Source organism: Vidua chalybeata, chromosome 3, assembly GCF_026979565.1.
Source record: "Vidua chalybeata isolate OUT-0048 chromosome 3, bVidCha1 merged haplotype, whole genome shotgun sequence".
Taxonomy (NCBI): Eukaryota; Metazoa; Chordata; class Aves; order Passeriformes; family Viduidae; genus Vidua; species Vidua chalybeata.
This window is the reverse complement of record NC_071532.1, coordinates 89,424,483-89,443,404: the sequence shown is the minus strand read 5'-3', so window position 1 is coordinate 89,443,404 and position 18,922 is coordinate 89,424,483.

Below are 18,922 nucleotides of genomic sequence, written 5' to 3'. Positions count from 1 at the left end.
TGGATTTTCTTTTTATGTACATGATGCATATTACCTGTATAGATGACAAACTGCAAACCAATCATAAAGTGAAAGTAGCATGAATGAATGCATTCTGCTTGCTGCAAAACAGTATTCATTACTTCCAGCTAATACTAGAGCCCACAGCTGCTACATCTAAACAACACTGAGGTAATTTCCATGCTGATTTACACCTGAGAGAGGGCAGTCTCAAGTCCTGATTTTCAGGATGGGCAATATTTTTAAATTAAGTACCCGACTAGCATGTGGGAGATTAAGATTCAGCAGCTCTTACACAGGTTTTTTATGTAGCCAACTAGGATTCGATTTCTAAACTCATCATGCAAACCCATTTTTCTATATTTTGTTTGTCCTCTAAGCTAAAATAAAGAAGCAGAGACTGATACAAGGACCAAAAGGAAGGATTTCTTCTTCTGTTGATCTAATTTCTCAATCAGCAGATACCTCTTCTCTTGTCCTTGCCCTCTTTACCACCTGATTGCTCATCTTCATCAGTGGTGCTCCTACAGGGGTGATCCTGGGGAAATACAAGTTCTCCTTCAGCTCCATGCAGACTTCTTTTATCAACCTGGGACACAGAAAGACCGGGATAGATGGAACGACCAGGTACCTTAAATGCAAAAAAAAAAAAAAAAAAGGAGAAAAGCTTAACTGAGAAACTTTAAAGGCAGAGACATGGGAAAGGTGAGATTACTGTCACTGTGCCAGCAAGATCTGGGCCCGTTGGGGTTGACCAAAGCAGAATTTAAGTGGTCAGAACTTGCAATACTGACAGTTAATGTGTCTGCAGTGACTTTCTATTCTGGAAGAAACCAGGCTGGCTTTTGAGGCTTAATAATTTGGATCAATGTGAGTAAATTGGGTATTATGCTGGAGGCACTTAACTGGGGTAGTTTCTGGTCCATTTTTGCTCTTCCTTGTACATAGTAACTACACTGTAAGAGGAAATGAAACAAAACCAAAAGCAAAACAAAACAGAAAAATAACCCCACCCAAACAAGGAGACCCAAAAAACCCCCTAAAAAACCAAACACTTCCATTTACCTGTCTGCATCATACCAGGGACAAAACACAATACATCTCCTGTGTCCATAGTACAGTTGGCTGCTGCAGTCTCATATCTTTTCTGTCTAGACAGTAAGAAATCCTAAATTGCCTCTTAATGTATCCCTTTTTAAAATTTTCTGAGTTATTATAACCTTCAGGATAGAGTGATGAAGAAGTTTCTCCTGCTTCTTTAATAGGTGAAACTGCTTCTATAACTTACAGCTAGGTTTATTTGAATAGGTTGAGCGTAACTTTACAGGTTTGTGAAAAAAGATGGAAACAACTCTGCTGTGTAAATATGTTTAACATTGGTCATTGCAATCTGCAGCACTTGCAGCAGTATAACTCTGAATAAATATCTGTAGATTTCTGGAATTTTTACTAAGAAGGCAGGTACATGGCTTGTTCTGCAATAATTGTATTTGTTTCAATGATGCTCTTAAACTAAAATGTTTCATTTTGGTTTAAGAAATCTACTGTGGCACCAAAACAATAATTCTAAGGTTGTGGCTTCTTAAGGTAACATTACTTAACAATTGTAGAATTCATTCCACTCTGTTGATTGTTTTTTCTCACAATTTTCTGCCAAGATGGAAAAATGAGCTGACAAATGCTAGGCATCTGTGTGTCTGCTTCTCCTCATGGCACTGAGAGCAAAGCCAGTGTGCTATAGGGAGAAGGAAGGCTGCTGGTGATTCCCATGGAACTAAGAAGGATCTTGGGGGCTACTGGACCAACCACTCAGAAAGGCGGGTAGGAGATGTAAAATCAATCCCCAAGTCTCTGTCAGTAGTCCCAACATTTTAAGGAGGACTTTTTTCCTCATTGTTGCTCCTCAATTTCATTTTACCCCTTCAGAGTGAGCTATTTCTTTGAATTTTTCGACTTAAAAATACTTAGAAAAACTTCCAAAGCAGCTTGACCACTGCATTCCGTCATTCTGGAAGTGGAAATTGCAGACCAACCAGTTCAAAAAGGAACATTTGCTTTCAAAGAAGACAGCATGTACAAAAGGGTAAACATAAACAGCAGTCAAAAGTGATTGACTGAAATTACTTTTAAATATCATCTTGAAACGATCCCATCTGCTGTTCTGTGATTTGGGATATTTTACAACAGCTGACTTTTGCATGGCTGCCCAGCATCGTTGTGGCTCTGCTGAAGCTTTGGAAGTTGCCCTTCTGTGCAGCAGTACAGTGTGGTGCATCCCATTCTCACTCCTGCCTGCACCCCCAGCGTCGGGCATGAACCTGGCACGTCATACAGGAGTCACAAAGGTGTTTGGCAGCGTGGCTAGAGGGAAACCTCAGTTTCCCCCTTCCTGCATGAGGCCTGAAACTGCTGCTGCACATGGAGCTGTTGCTATTCTTCTCATGTGGCAATCTTCCTTCCTTCCTTGAGAGAGTATCCTCAGGGGATGCACAGCATTTATTTATTGAACCTTTGGGTTTAATGTGCAAGCTGCACTGCGCATTTTATGACTCTTTGATAGTTTGCAGACTATGGCTATGTAAGCCACCTCTGTGGGCTCTGGGATCTTTTTTTTTTAACAGATTCAGCATTTCCTGATTTAGTTTAGCATTATTCAGCTTGTGACCTGTGAATTTCTGTTGCTCCACAGAACATTACAGGTGTTCCACAAAATAATTTCAGACTGTCCCTCCTTCCCACCCCAGAAGAGAGGCTGCAAACAACCCTCCCGCGTTGAACAAAATGAAGCAACGTGAGTGAAATCAAATAATAAACGAGGACTTAAAATTTAAACTGCTGTTCTGTGTTCAAAAGAATAATTTTGTGCTGGAACTTTATGAATTAGTCCTTCATTTTTCTCTGCAAATAGTAGACAGTCCTTTAACTAAATAACTTGGCTGACATGCCAGTAAAACAAAATTAATTTGCATTTTGTTTGAGATACTTCGAAAGGCTTTTTGCACTTTACTGATATTCCAGCCACAATATAATCCCAAGTTGGACATTTAAAATTTCTTAGCAGTGTTTTTTTTTCAAAAGTGTAGCTTGCTAATACCAAATATGTTAATAATGAGATTTTTCACAAGTTTGTGAGTAATGGCTAAAACCTTCAGAAGATTCCTTTGATTTTATCACTAGTGTTTCTGTAATTGCCAGCTAGGATGCATAAGACTTTACTTTCTGAAACAGAAAGAAAATATTGCTCCTTTTCAGGTCCGTGTTAAGAACATCCTTTGGAAAGATGTGTTAGAATAACTCTTAGGAGGTGCCAAGGATAGGTGTTGTGCCCTTATCCCAAACAATGCTTTTGTTTTCAGCTAGTATCTTATCAATACATCCTCAGAGAAAACTTGCAGTTAGCCTCAGATGCAGTTCCTGTGGATGAACAACCTCTCCTAAACCTGGTTTTAGTAGAGCCTTGGGATGCTTCCTTCAGGTTAAGTTGAGGTGTTCACTCTCACAAGATGGAGACCATCAGCAGCTGAGAACATATTTCTCTATGAAACAAAGCAGTGTGTACTTGTTGCCTGAAAGCAGTGGATAGTGCAGTCCTTGAGGGAGCTGCTGTGCTAGTCCATGGTGTCAGCTGGGGAGCATGGAGAGCTGGAGAGCTGGCCAGGCTCCTGTCTGCAAACCCCAGTGCACTCCTCTCTGCATCCCAGACTCTCCTATGGCACAGGATCAGCCTCTCCCTTTGCTCCCTTTATCTGTTTTAATCACCTGATGCCTTTGAAGTCACTTCAAAGGTCTCCTGTTAAAAATTCATATCCAGTAGATGAAGCTTCCTGTTGTTTTAGGCAGGAAAACTGCCTCAAGTAATTGTCCTGTTCATGTCTTGATGCTTCATTCAACAGCTGGCTACATTTCCCTGCATCTCCTTGCCTCCTAACTATGTAGTTAACCCTTCAGAACCTCTTACAAACAGCAAGCAGGAATGAAGACAAATAGTGAAGACAAAGTGTTTTATTACATTTAAATGTGCAGCTATTGTGCAAAGTTTGCCGGGCATTGTTTGTGAATATTGCGTATTAATGATTATCACAGGATCTGGAGGAAACTGCTTCTTCTCTTAATAGTTTTTGCATCTGAACAAATCCACTGGCCTTCACAGTGATTTTCTTATATTTCAGTGATGTGAGATTGGACAGAAGTTTCATGTGTGTTTGTCCCTTACAGAAGATTTACTGCGCCATTGTGTAAGTCAGGATCACCCACTTTGAAGTCATAACTCATAGTCATAATCCATAAATCCTTTACTGCTGTTAATGTTATTATTTTGTGTGAAGTTGTAATTATTTAATATTCACAATTAAAATCCTACTCAGTGTTCTCAAGGTATAGCTGTCAAATGTGAAGTAGGGAGGTGGTTTTATAGGACTAAAGCTGAGATGCCTTAGAGCTATCAGCTGGTGAGTCTTACCAATACTTCAAAGGACTCAGTAGGGCCAAGAAAAAAAAAATTAGGCTTCAGACATCTGTTTTGTCCTAGGTAATTTACAAGAAATGGCAAAATGAGGACTTCCTCGGTGTTCCTGCTACTCTCAGTAGTATCCACTTCTGTTTCAACTTGGTCACCTTCTAGTATGGGTGTCTGGGGAGAGAGCAGAGACCAGAGCACCACTGATCAGGCTTTTAGTTCTCATGTTTCTATCTGAATTACAGCTAACCTACATACCCTCTTGCTGTTCTCTCAGTTGTGAATATCTCAACCCTAGAGAAAATATGACTTATTGTGTGCTAGGAGTTTTTATTTGATCACATCTGACTGGGAAATTTTGTGTACTCTGTAATAACATCTTCATGCTTATGAACAGAAATTCAGTACATGTTTTGATCTTTTTTATAAAGTGCTGATCTGATTTACTTGAATCACAGTATTTCTCTTAAAAACACCTGGTGCAGATCTGACCTACAAATATCAGTAAAGTCTAATAAATAACTAATCTGCAAGATAAACTCTTAAGGGAATGTAAACTAAGGCAAAGTGGATATTGCTCAATTATTTTCTAAAATTTATTCTCTGAATCTACCCTGAAATGGCCTAGTAGATTTCTATATTCCAACAAAAAGTGGGACCTGGAGGTCTCCTCAGAGCAAAATATTTAGCTCTAAGGAGAGGAAGAATCAAGAACATGCCCATAGTAATGACACTGACACAGTTGAAGAAAACATTTGACTGCAGAAAATAAAATTTTAAAGTATTTTGAGCGGTTTTCACTAAAATGACATTTTTTATTCATCTACTCTGAACTTTCTTGGGCTCTCCTCAGAGATGTCACACCCAATGAGGACTCTGAAGTCTGCAAGCCAAGCCTCTTGATTATGGGCATGGCTATCCACTTAAGCATACTCCCTGCTGACTCACCTGAAAGTGCAGGTTACAAAATGTCCTAAAAGGCTCATATTCACTGAAGCAAATGAACAGGCAGAATTTCTCTGGGGTGATTGTCTTGCATGCTGCACACCTGCCTAATAACAAAGAAGTGGAAGTCATTTGGGGATGAATGCATTCAAAACCTTCATCTCCATGGAAATAGATGTAAGATTAGTGCAGAATGAGGCCTTCAATTAAGTCATGAGGTATGAAATCTGACCAAAGTTAGCTCTTTGCAATACTTCTCAGGCATGTTTATTACTGACAATGGAAGAAGTGTAATTCATTGGCATATGTTTATCTCTCCCTACCCGCAAGCCTGCTTGGCTAAAGAAGGGAGTTTATTTTCTGATGTCACAGGAAAATACATAGTCCTTCATGAATATTAAAAGTTTTAGTCCCTACTACAGGTCTTCTTGAACTTAGCACATGCTATTTTCTTGACTGTGTTTGTCTTCAGTTCTACCTCAGGAAGGAATGTGTAAATATCATCCTTAATTATAATTAAATTGTTCCCAAACTGTATTATTCCTAACTTAGAGAAAGCTGTACTCTAAGCAGCAACCAAATTGGAGACAAGGCTGCCCTGGTATGATATCTCATTCCAGCTCTGCCAATAAAAAGGAAGGATAGAGTGCAATACAACAGCACACTGTTCTAAAACAACACACGGAATAGGCACTGAATAGTTTTTCATTTTATTTATTAACCCATCAGCCCATAAAACTCGAGCCAAGGTGTGTCATGAGGATAACACAAAGAGATAAGCCATAATATTTCTTATCTTACAGATAACAGAATCAAGGTGACTTTTAAAGTGGAATCTCTGAAATGATGAATACTGTAGGGTAATGAAGACTGATTACCATCATACAGAATAACAGACTATTCTGAGCTGGAAAGGACCCACTAGGATCATCAAAGTCCAACTCCTGGCCTTGCACAGGACACCCTGTGCCTGAAAGCATTGTCCAAATGTTTCTTGAACTCTGTCAGGCTTGGTGCTGGGACCACTTTCCTGTCTGTTCCAGTGCCCAACCACTCTCTGGGCGAAGAAGTTTTTTCTAATATCTAACCTACACCTCCTCTGACATAAGTTCAGGTCATTCCCTTGAGTGTTCTTGCCATTGAAATAAAATACAGCTTTCCTGTTAAGCCATTTGTCAGATAATTTAAAACACGAGCAAGCTAACATGAATTTAAAAAAACCTTAAAATACTTTTTTTCTTTAAAAAATGTGTCTTGTACAGATGCAGAAGTTGTGGGGCTAAGAAAGGAGGGGTGGGAAGGGATGTGCACCATGTAATAATATTCCTACTACTCATGTGTAAGCATGTTTTCAGCTTCATACATCTTCTTCCTGACTAGCTCTTATGCTAGTCAGACAACCATGATTATGCCTGTGAAGAGCTGATTTTGGGCAGATGCTGGTAGAAAAGCTGATGACTTTGCCTCTGCTTGATCCATCTATTTACAAAGAGAGATCTTAGGTATGTGATGGGGTGCCAAGTGTCCTTAACTTTTCACTTTTCAGAGACCTCTGGAGTGGAGGCAATCTCTGTGTGCAAAAAACCTGTTTGTGGTTGAGAAATATCAAGTGCAACATGGTTGAATCCTGGCTTGTATGGATATAGACATATCCTTTATCTCTATGTGTGTCTTTTGGTTTATGGTCTACCTCTAACTCTCCAGATACCACAGTTAAAAGGGAATACTTAAACCTACTACAGCAGACTGAAGTCCTAAGTCCCTTTACTTGTATTGTTATACCATGCTTGTCTCAGATAAACTCCTTCTTTGCCCATTCTTGAATATTTTAATCAAAATTCCCTTTCAATAGGAAATAGATGGAGTTTAATTTAATCATAACTTTAAACAAGGTCCTTTCTATAACAGAATATTCTAACAGAGGCATTCAAATAGCATGCTATCAACTTCAGGAAAATTCTAGGCAAAATCAATTAGTAGTTGTCTGTGTTAGTGTTTAGGATTCTGTAGATACACATATGTATATATGCTAGCATGTGTAGAGTGGGCAGAAAGACAGAACACACTGACTCAAAAGTAGAAGTGAAATAACAAGTGCTTTCTTACTGCAATCTGGAGATCAGTTTTCAAAATCAGAACAATGAGGAAGTATCTAACAGTCACCTGATGGGTTTGAAAGACATTTCATGCTTACCTTACACCAACTTAGCAGCCATGAAATGAAAGAATACTCTTCAATCTAATAATTTGGATTCATGTGGCAGTTTTCACAAAGACTGAAGAGTCTTAAGATCTGTATTTTTCAAAGTCAGATGCTCACTGATGCAGAAGAGACACATGTCCCAATGTGGTGTGTGAGTCACTTAAATTACTTACCTATTTTCTCTCAACACCAATGCAGTAAGGAGAAAAGCCCTTTAAGCCAATACACATCAGTGAAATTCATCCAAAAATATTTTAGTTCCTCTGTGATACCAGAAGAAGACTGTAGGTCAGCATGTTAAATAATCTCTTTGCAAGTTGTTCTAATATGTGAGTGCTTCTTGTTATCTGTGTTATGGTATCTTACTTGATATTCAGCATTTTGGTTATGACATGTGCCATTTTTGATCTGCTGTTGGAATGTGCATGTACTGTTCTATTCTGTGGTGTAGCACTGCCCTGTCCTACAAATTGCCTAGAAAAAAGGGCTCTTAATGTTGCTGTTGATTCCTGATGGTTTTGCTCAAATAGTCTCATGTTAGGTGTGTTTTGTGGCCTAGAGCCTGGAGATATCAAACCCTTTTCTATGATTCTAGTAATTGTAATCACTGTAGACTACGCTTATATTTCCCATTAAATATGTTCCAAAATCTAATGTTTCAATTGGGCAATAAATAAGAATTAGAGTATTTCTCAATCATGAATTGACAGAGGAGAATGATATTCTGTTTTCATGATCTTTCATGAAAACAGAATATCATTTTCTTCTAAAAAAATTAGGTACATTTACTACTTCACTCAGATACAAATTTGAATGTTTCCTGCATGACATAGGTATGAGGAAGTCTGCCCCAATAATTATTAAACGAAAAATACAAGGATTTAAAAAACGCTAAGTTTGTCCTGAAAGTGAATTAAGTGACTGCTTGTGCGAGCACATTGGCACATTCAGGTTAGAAATGGTTGAGCCAGCTCCAAGACTGGAAGAATGACAGATGCATGAAGGCAGTATGCACCAGCCTTATTTAAGGTATTTACTTGCTAGGATGCAGTGTGGAGAAAATGCAGCTGTAGAAATTTTTGACATGTAATTGGTGCATCCCTGCTGCCCTATGTGTGCCATATTTATATAACAAACACTTAGGGCTAATCTGGGACTTTTTATATGTTGTGTTCACTCAGGCTCTTACAAAAATGTTACCTGGATCACCACTGTATTTATTGTGAAGCCATTGACTTCTCCCATGTCTGTACCTCAGAAGCCATTGTCTTCAATCTCAACGATGAAGATGAGCTTTTGTCCACATCCAGTTCTTTTTCCCTATCAGAGTCAGATCCCAGATATTTGTATCCTACTGTATCTTCCTTGTCTGTCTGTACGTGGGCAGAGTGCTCCTGTTTTGTGTGCTGCACAGGGAATAATAACATCAGAGGACTCAGCGCTTATAAAACCAAATTAAGGTGTGGATGCAGGTAGGTTCCCATTAGCCCTGTTGTACTCATACTGATGTCATAGTGACACTTCCAGCCTCTTCCTTTCTGCAGTTTGAGTTCCTCCCTCCAGGATCCAGTTTTTCTACACCTTTCCCATCCTTTATTCGATTGCAGTCTGCAGAGTACTTCCTGGGGTCAAGTCTAACTAGAACCTGTCGCACCATGGGAACTTGAAAGAAGCCAATAAGCTTCCTGTACATTTCAGAACACTAGTCTGTAGCTTGGACCACTGATGCTGATAGGGAAACCAGAGGGGTCATACTTTACTTTTCAATTCCAGTTATATATTAAATACATTTGAATATGCTGGCATGTACTGTGACCCATTAATTCATATGCTAAGCAACAGCATGTTACAACTTGTAGAATCTGCTGTCAATACTTATCATAATTTTTGCTGGCATGATTTAGCACTCAAAGGCTGATAATTTTGACCTTGTAGCTCTTTACTTTAAAACTGTAGAGGCCTATCACAACCTTTTCTAAAAAAAAGGCTGTGATTTCTCAAGTCTGAAAAGTTTGCTTTTATGAGTGGCCAAAGTATTCTTTACACACCTTGCATTTTTCCCTGTATGGGTGTTCATGACAAAATACAAGATCTCTTTCCTTTTAGGCATTATTTTATCTCTAGGCATGACTTATGCATCAGCCAAATACTGTCACCTCTTAAATCTGATGTTATTGCTGTGTGGATCCTCTTAAAGATACACTTTTCCACCCACAGTGCAGCACTTTGCTGACAGAAAAAAAACAACTTCATGTGATTATTATATCTTAGGTTATGGCCAACTCTGAAGTTTGAGAACTGTTTTACTGTATGTAGTACCACATCTTCTTAGTGTTTCCTGGAACTGCTCATCCAGGGTGCAAATATAATGCAATGTATTAATTAATGCCTTTCATAGTGTGTTATGATGGATAGAATTAGGCCTCGTATTCATGTCCTTGTATTCAGAAAAAGTTATTCAAGATGTCTTCTTTTATCCTTTGGCAGTTTGTGACTAAGTTGTCTGTCTTCACAGTGAACTGGTGGAACTGTCCTCTTCCAAAAGCATTTCTTTTGTCAGAGCATAACTCCCCTCTGTGACTGTTACAGTTAGAAAATGGCTCTTTTATTAAAAAGCAATTAAAAAAAAGCCAAAAAAATCTGAAAATATTTTCACATTGACCTAAAATATTAATTATTTTTGTCACTGAATATAGTTTTGTTGTCTTCTATTCCTGGATTTTTTCAAATTTGCCCTTATAAATTTTTGCTGTGTTTTATCAGCATCATAATTTTGACCATGGTTTTGATATTTTCATGCCAATTCTCTTTAACATTTGGAGGCAAAACTCACTTTCTCTTAACAGTCCTAGAAACTAGACTGCTATACCTCACAAAATAAGCCTGTTATTAAAATTTTCTCCTTGATTTTCTTTGTGGATACCAGATTACCCAATTCTGCAGCATAACTACTGTCTCTGCTGATTCTTGGTTTTAGTTTTAAAAGATAAGGCAAACCAGTCATCCAGTTATCTCTCTGTAATCTCTCTCACCAAACACTTTTAGCACTGTTACAGTGTTCCAGGCATCATTCCTTTGGCTGCACTTCAGATCTGTTTGTTTCATGAGTCTTTGATTTTAAAGTGAGATTGTAAATTGTTACTTACTTTTGTAAGGTGTAAAGAAATTGTAAAGCGTTACTTACTTTTCTAAACTTAATTTTCTGATCTCTATCTGCCATGGGCATATCTGTGTTCCAGAGTGCTTTGTAGCTCATAAAATCATGCAGCCTTTTAATCTGCAAGACCAGTATTCCCACTGGTCTCATTCCCTGCAATCTATTTTCTCTGCTTCTCATACTTGTCTGGCTTCCTCATGGACCACACTTCCTATTTTGCAGGTCTAGCTAAAATGTGTGATGCCAAGGAAGAAGAATTCCTTTCACCGTGAGAACAGGTGTTTTATTTAAATGTCAATTTGCTACAGCTTAAGTTCAAGTAACAGTCATGAAGAAAAGCCTCTGAATACCTTCTTATTTTTGCCTCCATTAGGATTTTGATGCTCCAATTCACAGAGGCTGCAGTGATCCCAAAGCCAGTTGGCATTATGGCTTGGATAGCTCAATGATCCAGGACACCAGTTTCATGTTGTTTCCTTCTGTCTTCAATTGACATGCAAGTCTTGTTATGAAGTAATTGCAGTTTAATTAACATCTGTTTTCAGCTGTGCTCAGCAATAGATTAGACTATGGGCTTGGTTTCTTAGCTAAGCCTTCAACCTGCCGTGACACTCCTGAGTGCAAACTGGTTCCATGGCAGCTCTGTCAACGCACAGGGACAAAATATCTCTTCATATAAGTTGTTTGAATGCCAACAAATACCATGCACTAATCTGATTTTAATCCTTCAGGCACATCTGGGCATACATAAGCATAGATCTGAGGAGAGATGTAAACATGAGCACACAACTTGAAAGAGTTTTCTCAGCTGTGTTACTAGGTCTTTGAGATGGTATGAGCTGCATTTGCTGAGTTTGAGAACCAGGCCAAGACTTCAGCAGTGATTTTGCCAGAGGAGGATGACAAAATATGGCCTATGTAGATATTCTTTAAAGACTTTAAAGTCTTTATGTAAGTCTTTTATATTATATATAAGTATTATTTAAATCTTTATAAGTCTTTAAAGACTTATATAATGCTCCTTATTTCAGTCTACTTTATACTCGGTCCCATGCCAAAACATAGAATACAGAATTACAGAACGTTAACATGTTTTATAGGGCATGGGAAATTTTCATTTTTGATAAGTAACTTTTCAGAGGATTCCACAGTATATAAACTAGGGAGTTGTTATGGAATGTGGCTGTTAATCAGTGTTGTGCATTTGCAATACTTAGGCATCCTGGAGCAGTAAAAATATTGAAATATTGAAGGGGAGCCTGAATTTTACATAATGTTGTTTTAAGGCATAATAACATTCAGCTAGGAGGTCTGGAGTTGACGTATGACTTACAGGAAAATCCTATGGCTTGTGGCCTCAGTCTCCAAATACAAACCTGGTCTGGTTTTAAAACAGATGTATTAAGTTAACAAACTTATTGTGTAGAGTATATCTCTCCACAAGAGCAAGCTCAAGGACCAGATTCTAGTGATATCTAGGGCTCAAATATTATTAAAGTAACCTATTTTTTTCAATGGTTTCTTGATAGATTAAGAATAAGGTATAGAATAAAATAAAAATAGAGTTTTTTTATAGACAATTATTGTTTAATTAAAAGAAGTGAGAAAATTCCTTGTCATATGCAAAGACCTTTTATGCAGGTCCACAGTAGAAAAGAGGTACACCAATAAGGAAGTCATTGTAGGATCAGTGCCACGGATTAATATAGGCAGCAACATAAGGGACCAAATACAAATTATATAATTAAAAATTACCTCAAGCATCAAATTAAATAATTTACAACCATCATAAGATATTGCAATAAATTAATGCCATTAAAATCATAAGCAATGCAGACAGGCCAGATGCCAAGCATAAAGATTCAGCAGTGCCTCTTTGGCTGCACTTCAGATCTGTTTGTTTCACGAGTCCAAAAGCATAGACAGAAGCCCAGTAACCCAGAGGAAAGGGCCTGACCTTCTCTTCTGCAGTGGCTCTGCTTTGCCAGCTTGCTATAATAGTTTCACTAACTACCTTGTCTTCCAGAGAGGCAGGATATTTTTCCTAGATGCTAGTTGACACTGAGCTGCAGCTGGTGCACTGGACACCAGCCACCTCTTCATCCTCTTCCCTTTTTAAACCTAAAAAGTCTTCTTTAGGTATGGTCGTTTTATTTTTTTTTAATGTTCTTAGACTCTGATTGTATCTGTTGTGAGTCTTCCATATTTCTGTACAGTGTGAAGAGTTTTTGTCTCTTCCCTTTCCACTTTCACTCTGTGGTTGTTTTGATATGCCTCCTCCATTTCTTTTGGTCTCATCACCCCAAAATGTGGTAGGTAGAGTGAATTGCTGGCATTCACCACAAATGAGAGTGAAAATTAAATGTCTCAGTATACTGACAGGTACTGAGTTGCATAGACAGACACAGAGACGTATGCATGTGCTTATGACTTGACTTAAGTTACACTAGAACTCTGAAAGAAGATCATCCTTTTCCTGACATTGTATGACCTTCCCAGAAACAGAATACATTGTTTGAATGGCACTTGTGTGGGGTTTTTGCAAGGTTTTATTAGAATTGTGTTTGTTCACATGTAAAAAAAGGCTGCAAGGTTTGCTTTGCTTTTGTGTCTATACTTAGCTCATGATGGTACCTTGTCTTGTGGGTTCTATTTTCAAATTCCTCCCTTTCAACACTGTGGCATCTCTTCCTTTATAAACACTGAAGAGGTCTCATCTAGGCTGTTTCTTCAGTCTCTGGCCTGGGGACAGAAGTCCTCTATCTATCCTTCATGAGGACTAGGGGGAAGAAAACTGAACATCAATCTTCCAGGAGGGTGAACTGAGTACCTGGCAGTGCTTGCTGAAGCACGTATCTAGTGAGCAGCACTGTCTCTGCCTGCAGAGAAGCAGAAAATTACTTTATCCTAAACTTTATCCTGATTTATACTCACAAAAGATTGTCCTTGCAAAATGGAGACCAAGATTTTTAATTTTTATTCTGTAAAATACGTTCTTTAGGAATGTAAAAAATTGCAGGTAATACTAATCAAGAAATGCAAGAGAAAACAATTATGTTTATCATGTTACTTGCTTTCCTCCATCCCACAAGCCAAGATACAGGAGACAAGTGCTTTAGCTCCATCTAGGAGGCAGAAGGACTATTACTGTATCTGCAGAAACCAGATCCCACAGGTTTTTCTCATTTCTAAACAGCATTTTAAAGGCTCCAACGAATTAGTCTTGCTGTATCTCCCCGAGTCAGACTGCCATTTCTGCCATCATTTTTGTGCATGAAATTCTGCAATGCAGAGCCAAATTTTTCCCAGTCTAGCAGCATCTAAGTTAACCTTTTATATAACTCAGTTAAGACAATGGAACAAATAGAAAATAAAAAAGATATTTCAACCAAAGGAATTAATGCCTGAAAAGGGGGAAACCAATTTCATTACTTTACTGAAGGGAAAGGCCCATCTTAATGAAAACAGTGAATAAAGCATAAGTACATTTGGCCTTGGATGCCTCATTCAAGGTCACACTGAAAATCAAGTATAGAGATGGAGCTAGCCCCCAGAACATTAGGCCCCAAAAAACCTTCACACACTTTACTCATCAGGTAATCCACTTCTTCCCAGTCAATAGGAGTCTCAAAGGATCATAGAGTCATAGACTGGTTTGGTTTAGAAGGCACCTTAGAGATCACTAGTTCAAACTGGGCAAATTCACTCCTACAAAGAGATGATATTTTTCATTTTTAGTAAGTTTATTTACTTTTGCGCTGTAGTGTCAGTACAAAGGAATGGTGGATTTTTACCTGCCTGATGTAGTAGTTATCAGAATGTCTTCTGACCATCAACAACCTTTTTTCATTTTTTGTATGAAAATTTATGAATCTGATCAGTAGATCATTAACTTAATTTCTCACTTTTATGGTAGTCTTCCTTCTCCCTTCTCCATACACACTTTCTACCTACAAGTACTGTCTGTTCCTTATACAAATAACTGATTGCCCATCTTTCATTATTTCTTCCTGCTTAACAGAGCTGTCATTTTGCGACTTTTTCTGAGCTTTAAAAAACACCACAGAGCATCTCCAGTTCTTTTCACTTACGCTCTCTGGTGAGCTAATCCAAATTGAACAGGTTTTTGGCAAGCCTAGGAGCATGTCTGCAGTTTTCTGATGTCTTAATGAAATGTAATACATGACTTCTAACACTAAGCTCAGACAGAGGACAGAGGCAGAAATAAGGTTACCACCTTCTGCCTAGTGCATTTTGTATAACAGTTCAGTCTAGACTACCTAATTTGTTATCATTCTTCATAACATGTATTCTGTATACACACATAGAGTCAAAATGTAATTCCCAAATTAAATAGGGATTTAAGGAGCTGTCTAATTTTAAGAACTGCTTCTTTCTACTAGTTTTTCCTTTCTGTTGCCCTCAACCATTCGCAGAATGGAAGTACCCAGATGAAATCCATTGTTAAGTTTTGCCACAATGTTTAAGGTTTTGTCACAAAATTGCACAAAACATCATATAATCACTTAAATTTCTTCTCCCTGTAACCATTAAAATGTATATCACTTTATAACAATAAGATCTCTTCACAGCAATTTACAACAGAAGTGGGAAGTACTGCTCTGGTACACTTTTCCAAAATTTACAACTGTAAAAAGACTAGTAGAGATTTGACTACCTGTATTGGATTATTCACAAAAAAAAAAAACCAAACAAAAAAAAAACCAACAAACAAAAAACCCCCAAAAACAAAACAAAACAAAACAACCAAACAAACAAACAAACAAAAAAACCCAAAAGCAACAACAACAAAAAAAAAAAAAAAAAAAAACCAAAAAAAAAACCAACCAAAAAAACAAATAGAAGCCTTGCCTTAAAGTTTTCAGCCCATCATTATCTAATAAGTAAAAAGGACTTGTTATTAAAAATGTGACTATATAGCTTTGTTGTCTTCCCTCACTTGCTTTTTTCTCCAAGACTGGTACAAATATCATAAGTTTTTGTTGGTTTTTCACTTACATGCTATAGAGGTTGACATTTTTATAAATTACATTATGTACTTTTAATATCAATATCCTTAAAAATGCAGCTACACAACAGATTAAGATGCTTTTATATTTTGAGTAAATAGTTGCTTTTTTACATTCTTAAAATTGCCATTTTACCTATTGGATCAGAAAATTAGATCTATTTATATAAATACAGCCCTCATGTGTTTTTCTGTGGAGAGAATTATGAAAAATTAGTCAAGACCAAATGAAATATTCAGATGAAATAGCCAGATTCAACCTACAGCTGAATATGTGCAGACACATTTAAATATTAAGACCCAGATACCCATTAATTTATTTTTTTTCTTAGTCAATAAATCTTTCAAATTTTTAGACTTTCATTTATGAAAAATTATCCTTTTACTTGTGATGTTTGCTGTAAAAATGCATGATGTAACCAGCAAGGATACCAGAATGATAAACAGAGATATTAGGAATAAGCAAACCATAATAAAGTCAAGGGCAGAGGACACATGCTGAGAAGTCACTTCTCCGGCGAAGCCGTGACCTTTAAATTAATGCAGTAGGATTTCACATGTAACTATCCATATGCTGAAAATGATCCAATTTACTGGAACATAATTACCAAGTATAAAGATTTCTTCTGTGGGGTACTGTACTTTTAAAACCATAATTACATTTTTACATTTTGTGCAAAGCATCTTATTTTGGAACATTTGCATAAATATATATTTTTCTACTTGGGATTTTCTGCATTTGTTAGATTTGGTTGAGTTTACAAGATAAATTTCAATTGTTGTTTGATAGAGTGTCTGCTAAGGTTTAGCTTCTCCATGGTATGACTATGAAATCTTTACTGAAAATATTCATCAAAATATTTGAAGATTTCATTCAAAGTTATTTGAGAGTGCTATGCAGATGTTTAAATAGCTAAACTTTCTTAAAATTCAATGTTTTTCACTTAGTTGTATGCAGTCATGATTTCCATGATCTCTGTTTTCATTCCCATACAAGATCCCAGGACATTTTTCACAGGAAAAATCAGCTGAATTCAGTGAATATTTCAGTGTTAATCAGTATTAATTCAAGCCCTGAATGAATATATTTCAGAAGAATGTGTCTGGTCAGAGTGTTCATTTTCTTTTGCTTATTCTTAAGGGAAAAATACTGGGCCACATTGTCTCTCCTATTGGCAGCTACAGTGGAAAATTAGAATCAGGAGGTGTATTTGCTCTTCATCTTCTGCTTCTTCTTAGGGATCACACATCAGAGCATTAAAGAGGGAATCTGAAGGCTGTTGGCAATTTTTAACATGAGGGAAATACAGATGGGGGGGAATAGAAAGGATGACTACAGCAGTCCATCTGATTCTGCATCATGTCATCACCAAAGGCCTTGGGGAGAAGCACAGATTACCAGGACATCAGGACACTCTTTGAATGTTCACCACCCTGCAGATCAAAAATCTCTTTAAGAGGTAGATATGTATTTAATGAACACAGCTTACACCTGCACTGAGAAGAACTACCTTCTCTTTTGGAGTGACCAACCACCCTCTGGGTTTATATAATTGCCCTTATTCTTTTGTTGGAAGACATGGTGAGCAATTCCTTATTTGTTTTTCATTTTAATCTCTCATATGAGTCAGGCTGTTTCACCTAATTCATCTTCTTCCCAGTCATCTCTCTTGGGCCCTAAGGCCTGGTCTGAGTGCACTAAAATGCAGTCTGAAAATACCAAAAGTAGGTACAGCATCTATAAGGAGGCACTCACTGCTGGGGTTGTAGGGGTACACAAACCTTTATCATGCCAAAGGACTTAAAGTGACAGGAAGCAAGCTGCAACACCTCTCTGCTCCAGCTGGTAGTTGAGAATGGATGATGAGTTTCCCATTCCATATTCATATTTTCTGTGGGATGATTGTATTTGCCAGCTGCTGTTTTCACATAATAATAGTAAACCTAATTTTAAAAGATGCTATTTATCATATTGTTATTATCCCTAGCTCTTATCCACCTTTTCTCTCTTTGCTCTTCATCATTTACTTTGGCTAACAAGCCACGAAATCAAGAAGTAATGTCCAAAATCAATGTTTGCTTGTGTCTCAATTAGTGGCGTGTTTTCTGTGAAGATTGACAGCTTTAAAGAAACTCTAGTGTACTGAATCAGTATTGCCTGAAGCAAAGTACTGCATCACTTCATATGAAAATTAACTTTAAATCCTCTGATCTCAAATGGTAAACAGCAACAATAGTCTTCCTTTTGGAAATTCTAGTATGAACACTAATTACTGTTCTAAGAATTAATAGCTGCTGATTCCACATTGATCTGAACATTTGTGGCTTACTTTTTAAGTCATAAGATCAGATTTAATAAATTGAGAGACTTGAGGGTGATTTTAAGGGACTAAGAAGAAATGTATTTCTTCTCAATGCTGACAATTTTCATGCTCTGTGCAAAAGTTTCCCCAATTTTTCAAATAAAAAATTCCTTTATTTTTTAAGGAGTTGTAGCAGAGGAGAAAAGATTGTGACCTTGAGGTTTTTACGTTTTCCATGCTCTTTTGACATTTGGCCATTGAAAAAGGATAAGGGATGGTGACCTTGCTTCTGTCTCCACAGCTGATGTGGGAAAAATTTCCATAGTTCACAGACAGAATGTAACTTGCTCTCATAAAGGAAAGGTTATATAACAAACCTAGCTAAATCAGAGCCAAGAAATACAAAGGTTGGACAAGTTGCTCAAATTTTAATTAAACATTCCATTACACACTTGTGTAAAGTGCCAAACCCAATTTGTTTCTCAAATTGAGTAAATTGCTTTAAAGTTCCCAGTTATTTGGTCATGAATACATCTCCACAATTCATTAACTGGCTAAATTATTTTGATGCATGTGAGATTAATTTCTTGGTACTGGGGGCTTTTTGCATATACTTCTCTGATCTTATAAATGAGCAAATTTAAACATGACATGTATATCATAAGAACTACGTGTTTGACTCACAGAAAGCCTTTTGGTAGCGGTTAAGTGTCACTGTCCTTGTTGAAAACTCTTCTCAAACATCTCTAATGAAATCTATTGTGACTAGAAAAGATCTAATACCTGCAGATGATTAAAGAGGACATCACTGTAAATCCATTTGTTCCCC